Here is an 11,055-nt window from a genome sequence, read left to right as displayed (position 1 = left end):
AGCACTCTGCTACACCAGCTGCCCTGGATTTCGTTACTCTGTTCTCCAGACAAGACAAATTCTCAGCATTGTGTAGTTTCAAAAGAGGATGCAGTGCATGGGTTCTAAAGAGAAACTGGGTTCTATTTGGTTGGACTCCTGGGTTCTATTTTCAAATGCATGTCTCACCTACAGACAGCTTTATTGATGTTGAACTCCACCTGAGGACTTGGTAGAGCTGGTCCATCATTTCCTGCTTATCTCACCATCTTTCTGAGGTTGGTATAAAGGTCTCACCGGGCATCAGTGGCTGACTCAGCCACAGTCACCATGGCAACGATGGCGACCTTGTTCACATGGCCCTGGGTTCAGTGCTTCAGGTACATTGTCTAATTTCCTGCTGAGCAAGCCCTTCAGGGAGGCTCTCAATATCTGTTTTACAGATGAGGAGTTGGAAACAGACAGGATACGTAACTTGCCCAAAGAATACCTGTCCTGGAACCAGGAACTAAGGCTAAGACTGATGTGATCAGACACCATCTCATGGATGCTTCTGCCGTCTACCTCCTTAGATGGTCTTCTCTACCATCTTTCTTAGCCACAGGGAAAGCTAAAACTAATGTTTTCAGGACACCCTATCTATACCAGACCACTTATGCCTGCATCATCTAATTTAATTCTGAAAAATGGAATTTTCTTTCCACTTTACAGGAGAGTGTTTGGATACCCAGATTGTCAACTATTTTGAAATAGAGTCTTGCTAGGCTTCTGAGGCTGCCTTTAAACCCACCATCCTCCTGTCTCGGCCTCCCAAGTACTGGGATTACAAGCATGCACCACCATGCCTGACTCCAAGCCCAAGCCAAATCATAAGCAGCGCCAGGTTCTGGGTATTGGTCGGTGTGGTTCCAAAGTTCATGTCCTTTCTCCTTCATCATTGCTTTGCCACTGTGCCCAGGACATTTGGTTCTCTCAGGAGTGCCCAGGGAAGCTTCCCCTACAGCAAGCAAAGGAGAGAGAGCTGGGTAATTTCAGTGAGAGGAGAAGCTGAGGAAATTATGGTATGAAAAACACTAGGGGGGGCTGCAGCCAAGGAGGGGAGTGACAAGAAACAGAACCTGGTTCTGTGACCATGCCTGGTCTCCATCAGGATAGCCTGGACCTCCAATTCTGGGGCTTTGTTAAATATCCTCGTGCCCTCCATCATGTCCAGCTGCAAACTGTGTTCTCTCAAGCTTCTGGAGACAGAGCTCTCCTGTCAGAGAGAAGGCCCCACTGAGGTAGGAAGTTGCCAAGAGGGAGGAGACTCCCATTCACCCCTTCCTGAGTCTTCATGGAGCCCCAGAGACTGGGGGAAATAATGCTCACATGAATGCTTGTGGTATTGAATCAGTCCCATTTTATAGAGAACAACAGAGGCGATGGGAACTCCTATAAATCAGGTCAGCAGCTCCAGGGTGATCTGATTTTCTTTTAATGTTAGAACCCTGGATCACTATTACATCTAGGTCAAAAGCCAAGTGAGTGTGGATTGATTTTTAAAGGAGGAGAAGAAAAGAGGGAGAACAAGGTGGGGAGTGGAGGAGGGGGAGGAGGAGCAGTGGAGTGGGCAGCAAAGGAGCGAGAGGGAGGGGAGGAAGAGGAGGGAGAGAGAAGGGGGATTCTGCTCCAGAATGGGACACAACTTGGAACCGAAATGGGTGTGACATCAGATTGGAGATAGAAATAGCACGGCCTTCTCAATCATGAATTCTGTTTCCCAAGCTAAAAAGATAGTGCTCTGCCAAGCAAACCTCCTCCTCACTTCAGCGAGATGTAGGTATAATCTCAACTTCATCAAGTGTGAAGGTCTAACCTGCTGGAGAATGAACTCTTCCAATTCCAATGAATGCCGCCAGGTTTGTGTCCACAGAGATCTGGTGAGGAGGTCAAATCTTGAAGTGAAACAAAACACAGTCTGGGAATGCGCAGTCTAGACCCTCACCTGGCACACGCAGGTGGGTGGTCACTGTACAGGGGCTTCCCACTTTCAGATGATGGAGGGGGGGCTTTGCCTCCAGGTGATAGTACACAGCCTGGCACACACCCTACGACTCAGTGTCCACCTGCCACTCCTGCCACGGGCTGCTCCACAGACCCATCAGCCCCATCTTCATGTTTACAAACACACTCAACAGATATTAAATAACAACTCATTAACATCAAGATTCCTCCTGTCATCTAACACCAGCCAGACTGTGATTCTGTCTACAGCATAGCTTTCATATTTATTTAGTACGGTGTGTATTATTCACAATGAAGTCAGCCGGGTGTGGTAGCGCATGACTGTAATCCCTGGGAGGCTGAGACAGGAGGATGGCAGGTTTGAAGCCAGCCTCAGGAACTTAGTGAGACCTTGTTTCAAAACAAAAAGGCATAAAAACAGGGATAGGGAGTGTAGCTCAGAGGTAGAATGGCCCTGGATTCAATCCCCAGCCCCAGAACGTACGTGATACATGCATGCTTGGTATTTACAAGTATCCTCCTGGACCTTCCCAGAGTGGCTCAAACCTGTGCCATCACCACCACGTTTGACATACTTGAACTTGCAACCTGATGCAGTGGTCTTTCAGAACTACATATTTATTTTGTGTCTTTTTGTCCCTAAAATACTGATGTCCTTCATGACCAGAATTGATTTTATTCTATTTACCATTTAGTATCCCATATGTAGTATACAACTCAGCACTAATAAAATGTATGACATAGTAGGGGTTTGATACACACTTACTGGATGGATGGATGGATGGATGGATGGATGGATGGATGGATGGAACTGGATTAACTATATCTTAACTTCTTAGCTTTCTTTCAATGGAAATAGTCTCGGACTCCACCTTAGCACTTGCTTGCACGGCTCCAAGGTGAACCACTCTGTGAATTGGCTGGTCACACCAACGTGGTCTTGGGGCATCAGACTGGACCCTCAGGGTGGATGCAGGGACCCTGCTTGTCACAGCTTGACAAGGGCAGGTTTGATCAAGGGGTAAGCTCAGCCTAGGGTCCACCTGACCACTTCCCTCTCTGGCCCAGCTCGGGGAGGGCATCACCAGCTCTAGCAGGGCCTGGCGCCTACACAAGTATTCACTTCACACGTAAAGAGCAGCAAGGGACTCCAGCCACCCACGTGTGAGGAGGGGTCCCAGGCTGGAGACACGTGCTGATCTGGCTGGGTGTGTTCCCCAGAATTCATGTGTGGGAAACATAATCCCCAAATTCATATATGAGTGGTGTTTAGAAGTAGGATCTTTGGGAAGTAATTACAATTAAATGAGATCATGCAGGTGGAGCCCATGGTGGCATTTGTGTCTTTACAAGAAGAGGAAGAGAGACCCGAACTAGCCTTGCTCTGGCTCTCCATGGGATGCCCTCTCTTTGTTATGATGCAGCAAGCATCCGAGCACCATGTTCCTGGACTTCCCAGCCTCTAGAGTTAGATCAACTTCTATTCTTTATAAGTTACTAAGTCTATGGGTATTCAATTATAGCAACAAAACAGGGACTAAGCTATTATCACTTTTTTTTTTAGGTACTGGGGATGGACTCCAGGGGCATTCTCCCTCCAAGCTACACCCCCAGCTCTAATTTTATTCTTTATTTTGAAACAGGGTTTCATTGAGTTGCAAAGGGCCTCACTAAATAGCTGAGGCTGTCTGCAAACCATGATCCTCCTATCTCAGCCTCCCAAATGCTGGGATTACAAGCATGTGCCATCACGCTCGGCTCTTCTAAGCTATTCACTTGTGATAAAGCAGGCCATATGTAGTAAGCCTGAGTTCAGCAGACCTGTGCCACTATTCTCAGAGACGTGCCATTGCAAGCAGAGCCACAGCAGGTGCAGGGCAAAGCAGGGACAAAGCCAGCAGTCCATCCCCACCACGTACCCACCACGTGTTCCAGCCTTCAATGTGCTCCCATCCCCAAGTTCACTGTCTACCCTTCTGGCTTCTGACAATGTGAAATGTCTTCTCCAAGGGCTTCCCAGAGCTCAAAGGACACACCCCAGACCACTGCAAGAACTCCCCAGACCCCATCTGCTACCTGCGTCCTGCTGCTCCGTAGCTGTGGCCATCCTGGGCTCCTGGCGGCTCTAGTCAGGCCTGGCTCGCTCCTGCCTCAGGCCTTGGTCCTGTGCCAGCCTCCCTTGGGCCTCCTCCCATGGGTCTGGGTGTGGCTGGCACCTTCTTGTTATTTAGGTCTCAGCCTGAATGCACCTGCTGGAGAGGCCTTCCCGGAACACCTGGCTTATTTGTACCCAGTGTGATCTGGATCCTGACCTTGTTTGTTTGTGTGTTCGATTGCTGCTGGCCTGTGTCCTCCAAGACCTAAGACTGCTCCCTGGAGCTTACCGTCATGGACCCAGCCTCTGCACAGAGCTGTGTGGAGAGGGCACTGGGTAAACATTTGTATGAATGAAGAAGCAAATGAATGCACACACACACTCAGAAAACAGTGAGGGCCAGCACAGCTTCCCGGGGCCCACTCAGCGCCAGGCCTGGCCAGCAACAAGACTGCGTCAAGATTCACAGTACACTGAGCACTGACTGAATGATGAGCACTTTACATGCAAGACTTTGCTCCATCCACCAGCCACCCTGCACGGTCGCCATGGCGATCCCTGTTTTATAGATAAGGTGGATTGAGCAACCTACTCAAGGCCTCTTGGCCCAGAAGTCATGGAGCAGGGGCTCCAGCCTCTCTGCTTGCCCCAGCGAGTGCTAGGATGCCTCTCCCCACCTTCAGGCATCCCTGCACACCCTGGTGTCACTCTGGAAGCCTGACAGGGCCCAGGACAGGGGCCAGAGCTCTGAGGCCTCTTATATTGCTTTATCCAACAGAAGTCAGCTGGCCCCTTGCTTGCTAAGGCTCCCGAAGCCAAGGGCTGGGACACAGAGACCAAACCTTGTCCCCGCAAAGCTCAGGGACACCCACCACAGTGAGCCCCACCTCAGTGGTCTTCTAGAAAGGGTTTTCTTAATTAAGGGTAATTAAAATTCCTCTGGCATAGAGGAGTCCTTTAAATTCCTTGGGAGTTTTACCATGTGGTATTCACACTAGTGTCTGCATGCAGGGGGACGCAGGAAGGTTTAGCCAGACAGTGGACTGGCAAGGCGCGCCGCCTCCCCAGGCTGGCCTGGGTTCGGAGCCATTTCTGCCCTTAAATCCCGGCTCTCCGGCCCTCCAGCCCTGAGTGCTGGACCCAGGCCAAGGGCCCAAGGGCACCAGGACGGGGAAATGCGCCTGCTCAGCAGTTTCAAGCCAGTCTTGGAGTACAGGCAATCAGGCTTCTGCTGAGATGCTGGAATTTTTCAGTGTGAAGCCCAAAGTTCACTTTTCATTTCTCTTTCTTTCTCTCATTCACCCATTCCTGGCGAGCTGCACATTCTCTCCTCCTCCCACCACGAACCTCACTGCCCCGCCAGTGGCTCTTCAGCCCGCTGCAGGCCAAGTAGAGGCTCCTACTTCCAGCCTCCTGTCACACGGCTGGCAAGGACAAAAGCATCAGGAGCAAGACGCATAACTAGCTTTTTAATCTCCTGGCGGAGGTTGTCAGGACAGTGTGAAGGAAAGCGCCAACGATTCGAGAAAACAGCCGAGGATCTGGGGCAGGGTGGGCCAGCCCAGAAGGCTCTGCAGTCCAGGCTGGCGCTGGCAGCCCTTCAGATGAGAGCGTCCTCTTCTTCCAAATCTCTTTGGTTCAGATGCATGTTCATTAAAAGGATCAATTCAGCAGTATTTTGCCCTTCCCCAAGAAAGGGATTAAGATGGATGGTTGAGGAAAAAGGAGGCCCCAGTGAGGCCTCTCTCTAGGAGGGAACGGAGATCTCTGGTCATATGGAAGGAGAATATTATGGGATGGGGATCTTTAAGCCAGGTGTGGTGGTGCACACATGTAATCCCAGTACTTGGGAGGCTGAGACAGGAGGATCGGGGTTCTTGGTCAGCCTCAGGTACTTAGTGAGGCCTTCTGCAACTTAGTGAAACCCTGTTTCAAAATAAAAGAAAAAAAAAATCATCAGGCTAGTGGTGTATCTCAGAGGTAGAATGCCCCTGGGTTCAATCCCCAGTACCACGATTAAAAAAAAAAAAAAAAAAAAAAAAAAAAAAAAAAGAGGGTCTTTCAGGGAGAGTTGACCTATTTCCAGTTTGTTTTTTGGTTTTTTTTGGTTTTTTTGTTGGTACTGGGGATGGAACCCTTCTACCTCCGGGCTAGACTCCCAGACCTATTTTATATTTTTATTTGGAAATAGGGTCTCTTAAGCCCATAAGGCTGACTGCGAACCTGCACGATCCTCCTGTCTCCGCCTCCCATGCGCAGGGATTACAAGCCTGTGCCACCTCGCCCAGCTCCAGTTTGTTTTTGAAAACTTGGGTCACAGGCCAACTCTGACCTCCAGATTATAGCTCAAATGTCAGGATGAAAAGGTCGCCATCTTAACCCTAAGCTCAGCCACAGACTTGCTGTATGACAAGTTAGTTATCCACCTTCTCTGAACCATGTAAATTGAGTTAAATAAAACGGTCTCTCCTATTCTTTCCCACCTCTGTGCTTCTCCGCCTTTTCCAAGCCCACCAGGTATCTTTTCAAGACCTCAGGCTAGGATCTCTGAACTGAGAACACTGATCTGTGAGCCTCAAGAGGTAAGTAATAGACTGGCATCAGGTTCTCTATTAACCCATCGTGCCAACCAAGATATTCCAGCTGGACATATGCATGCAAGTTAACATTCATTCCATAGCCCCCACCCCCTATACACAGTTTTACGTCCCTCGGTTCATTACCCATGGTCAGCTGCAGTCTAAAAATACTGAATGGAAAATTCTACAAGTGAACAACTATTAAGTCTTTTTTTTTTTTTGCGGGTCTAGGGATGGAACCCAGGGGCATTCTACCTCTGAGCTACACCCCCTGCCCTATTTTTTATTCCTTTTATTTTTGAAACAGGGTCTCACTAAGTTGCAGAGGGCCTCACTAAGTAGCTGAGGCTGTCCTTGAACCGTGATCCTCCAGTCTCAATCTCCCAAATGCTGGGATTACAAGCATGCGCCACCACGCCTGGCAACTATTAAGTCTTAAATCACATATTGTTGCATGTAGTGTGATAAAATCTTACCCTGTCACATTCTGTCCAGTCCAAGGCATTTACCATCCCTTTTTCCAGTGTATACACCCTGCATACGCTACCCACCCGTTAGTCACTCGGCAGGCACCAGGGCTATCAGATAAAGTGTTGTGGTATCACAGTCACTGGGCCAAAACTAGTCACCTAACCCTGCCCACAGTAAGAAAGTCTCATCTTGCCTTAGGTCTAGAGGGCAGAGAGGCAGGCTTACCTGGTGAGTAGTATTTGATGCCCTAGTCCCCACGTGGAATGTCCCTATCTAAACCACCTTGCAATGGAGTTGAGCCACTGGTATCTGCACACTCCTTTATCAGCACCCAGGGGCTTGAGGAAACCCCAACCTTGGGCTATGGCCAGAGAAAATATGCCTCTTCAGTTGCACGTGGCAGCAGCAGCTGTCCAAAGCACAGCTCACTAATGGAGCCCTAGTGGGGCTGGGATAATTGGCACAGGAGCCAGCCTCCTGGAACTCACCCACAGGTGCCTTCACCCGCACAGGCAAAGGGTTGACATTCCTCAGTAGTGCTAGGCTTCCTCTGGAATGAATGCTTTGCTGGAAACTTCCTGATGAGCAACAGGGGCTGGGATGTTCAGAGTAGAAGTTGCTCTGTTTTAGCAGGCTAGAGTGAGTCTTGGGTTCTGTGGTTCCCCCCCCCCCAAAAAAAAATCTAGGTGCCTAATCCCCTAATTCATATGTCAAGAATGTTTGGAGATGGGGCCTTTGAGAGGCAATTAGAATTGCATGGGGTCATGAGGATGGGGCCCCACAAGGGCATTAGTGGCTTTATAAGGAGAGGAAGAGAGACCCAGGCCAGTATGCTTGCTCTGTTTCACCATCCACCATATGATGCCTTCTGCTATTTTGTGATGCTCACTAGATGCTGGCACCACACTCTTGAACTTCTCCAACCTCTGGAACCATGATTTGCATAGACCTTCAATCTTTATAATTTATCTGGTCTCAGATATTCTGTTATAGCAATAGACACTGGTGAAGGTGTGGGGAAGTGGTTACTATCCGTATGTTATTGAGGTCTGAACGTTCTGGCCTACTAATGGGGTCTAAAAGTTCCACCCAGATAATCAGCCATTCCAAGCTGACCCATTCTCAGAAATCCCCTAGAAAGCTGTTTAAAAATGGAAATGGTACCATCAATAAGGGCCTGTCTGTTCTCTGAGGGCCTTAAAAGCCAAGTCATGCCTGGTACCACAGCCCTTCCAAATGTTTTACTGTTGACACTTTTAAAAAGAGTAAGTACAACTATTGGTACCATCTTGCCCAATGACCACACCCAGTGCTGCATATTGTAACTTCTGAGGTAAGTGGATTTCACAGACAATACAGACTATTCGTGGTCCTTATTTTCATAAATGCCTCTGAAATACTTCTACATTAAAAACCAAAAACAATTTGTTATCTAAAGGGCACTTAAAGAAGAGATTACTACCTAGACCAAAATTAAAACAATATTCTGCATATTTCCAAGTGCTCCGGGCTATTAATATGGTGATGGCTCCATCTGCTGACCATTTTTTGTATTACATGATCTTAGGAACCCTTAAAGGATGGAGTAAAGGCCTCCTATTGTAAGGCTTGGATTAATAACAAACCTTCCTTAGTCTTGACTATCTTATCTCCACATTCCCCACCCACTCCTACCTCACTGACCATAAATTCCCGAGGTAAGGTCATGGGTTAAGGGGTGTAGCATCTTCTCATGTCCCAGACTTCCAGCAACAGGGACACAATGGCCCCAAGACAGACTGTAAGATTTCCACAGTGTAAACCATCTCCTGTCAGTCTCCAAGACACTTATCCATTAAATCATGATGGATTAACCCATCATCTCCTGTTATAACAATTCTTTCCTGAAGACTGACTATAAATGATGATCCCACCCACATACCCTCTGCTACACACTCTCTGACCCTGTCCAGCATCCACAGGAAACAGACAGAAACTTGTGCATTTACCTTGAGCTATTGTGCTAAGGGCTGAAGACACAGTGGTGAGCAAGTTCCCATTCCTGCTCCAAAGGTTACACTCCAGACGGGAAACAGGCAGCCAATTAGCCTACAAACTATTCGTTGTTGTTGTTGTTGTTGTTGTTGTTGTTGTTGTTGTTTGCAAGTCTGGGGATGGAACTCAGGGGTATTTGACCTCCGAGCTACACCCGCTGCCCTATTTTTTATTCTTTATTTTGAAACAGGGTCTCACTGAGTTGCAGCAGGCCTCACTAAGTAGCTGAGGCTTGCCGCGAACCACTATCCTCTGTTCTCAGCCTCCCAAATGCTGAGATTACAAGCGTGTGCCACCACGCCCACCTAATTTTTCATTTTTATTGCAGTAATTGCTACAAAACTGAGGCTCTAAAAATCTGTATCAGAGACAAGACCAGTTTAGGTCTGGGGTCCAAAAAATGGTCGCCTGATGATAGAAAGTGTGATATGCCAAAAATATAGACAAGGCTGGTCAGAATGGTCAGGGAGCTTAGAACAAACCTGGGGCCAAGGTAGCCTGAAAGGCCTCTCCTGGGGCTGGAGGTGAGTAATCCGCGCAGAGTCAACTAGTAGGAACAGACATTTGGTAATCCCACGGGTGGTGAGTTATTAAGAAAGACTGTTACTAATAGAACCATTTAAAATGATTGAGCTGATAACCTCCCAACACCTGGATATTTATTGCGAGGGCTCATTTAAATTTTCAAGTAGCAAAGAGGAGAGTGGTGAGCCACCAGGATCTCTGCCTGATCTGCATCTTTTCTGAAGTCAAGGAGATTGCAGAATTTATTGTTTATATCACATCCATTGCTCAGGTAAGTGAGGGAATAACAACCATCAGACATAATTTCCAGGGCTGGGGGCAGGATAAGAGCTAATAATGGGCAAAAGGATGAAACTGGGGCAACTATGGGGTTCTGTGGTAAATTTGGGGTATTAAAAAGCCAGGATATCAGGTATTAAACTATTTTATAATGACAGCTAGCTCTCGGGATGTTGTATACCTTAAACATTCAAAATTTGAATTCAGGAAACCTGGGTTCAAATTCTATTCTTTTGTCTCTTAGGTATATGGTGAGAATAGCGAATTCTCCTGATAATAATAGCAAAGCCGTTTCTGCATCTGCAAAAAGAACGAATAGTGCGTGCTTTCAGATAGATCTGAAGCAGTGTTGAATAAAGTGCGCAGCATCACACCTGGCTTATTAAAGTTACTCAGTATTAACTTACTGGTAGTAATATTGACAATATTTAATACTTAGAATAAATCAGAGACAAAAGAGTAGCTTCTAATTTATTCTTACACTTTGTTATTTTTTATAAGACAAGTATGCATTGCTAATAAAAGCAGGAGTGGCACACATTAATAATAGAAATGTGCCCGGCCTACTGTTTCTCAGATTCCCCGGATTATATTGTTCCAGTAGGAAGCCAGGAAGCAGATCGAAAGCACGGATTTCTTAGCACGGGCCCAGAAATACTGAATCACTGTCTATAAGAGATAAACCTGGCAATCCCTACTTTTCATTTGCTTCGCAGGTTATTCTCATAGGCTGCGTGCCTGCGCGGGGCGGGCCAACAGATCACAGCGATCACGTGGCCAGCGCCTACAATTCCCAGGCTGCCCCGCAAACGCGTGCCAAGCGAGCCCGAGACCTGCCGGGAGTTGTAGTTCGTGTGGGTCAGATCTACACCTATAAGAGCGCCGACAATGGCGTCAGGAAACCAACCGTCCCACAATGCACATGCGGTCTGTGACGTCACCCAGGCGCGACAGGAGCCAAGAGGGCGGTTTCTGCCGCCGCCGCCCCCACCACCGCCACCGCCACCGCCACCTCCGCCCCCACCGCCGCCGCCGCCACCACCGTCGCCTTCGTGGGCCGCTTCGCTTCCTCTCTGTCACCCAGGCCCA

This window comes from Muscardinus avellanarius (assembly GCF_963383645.1).
Source record: "Muscardinus avellanarius genome assembly, chromosome: 7".
In the NCBI taxonomy this organism is placed as follows: domain Eukaryota; kingdom Metazoa; phylum Chordata; class Mammalia; order Rodentia; family Gliridae; genus Muscardinus; species Muscardinus avellanarius.
This window is presented reverse-complemented; position numbering follows the sequence as displayed.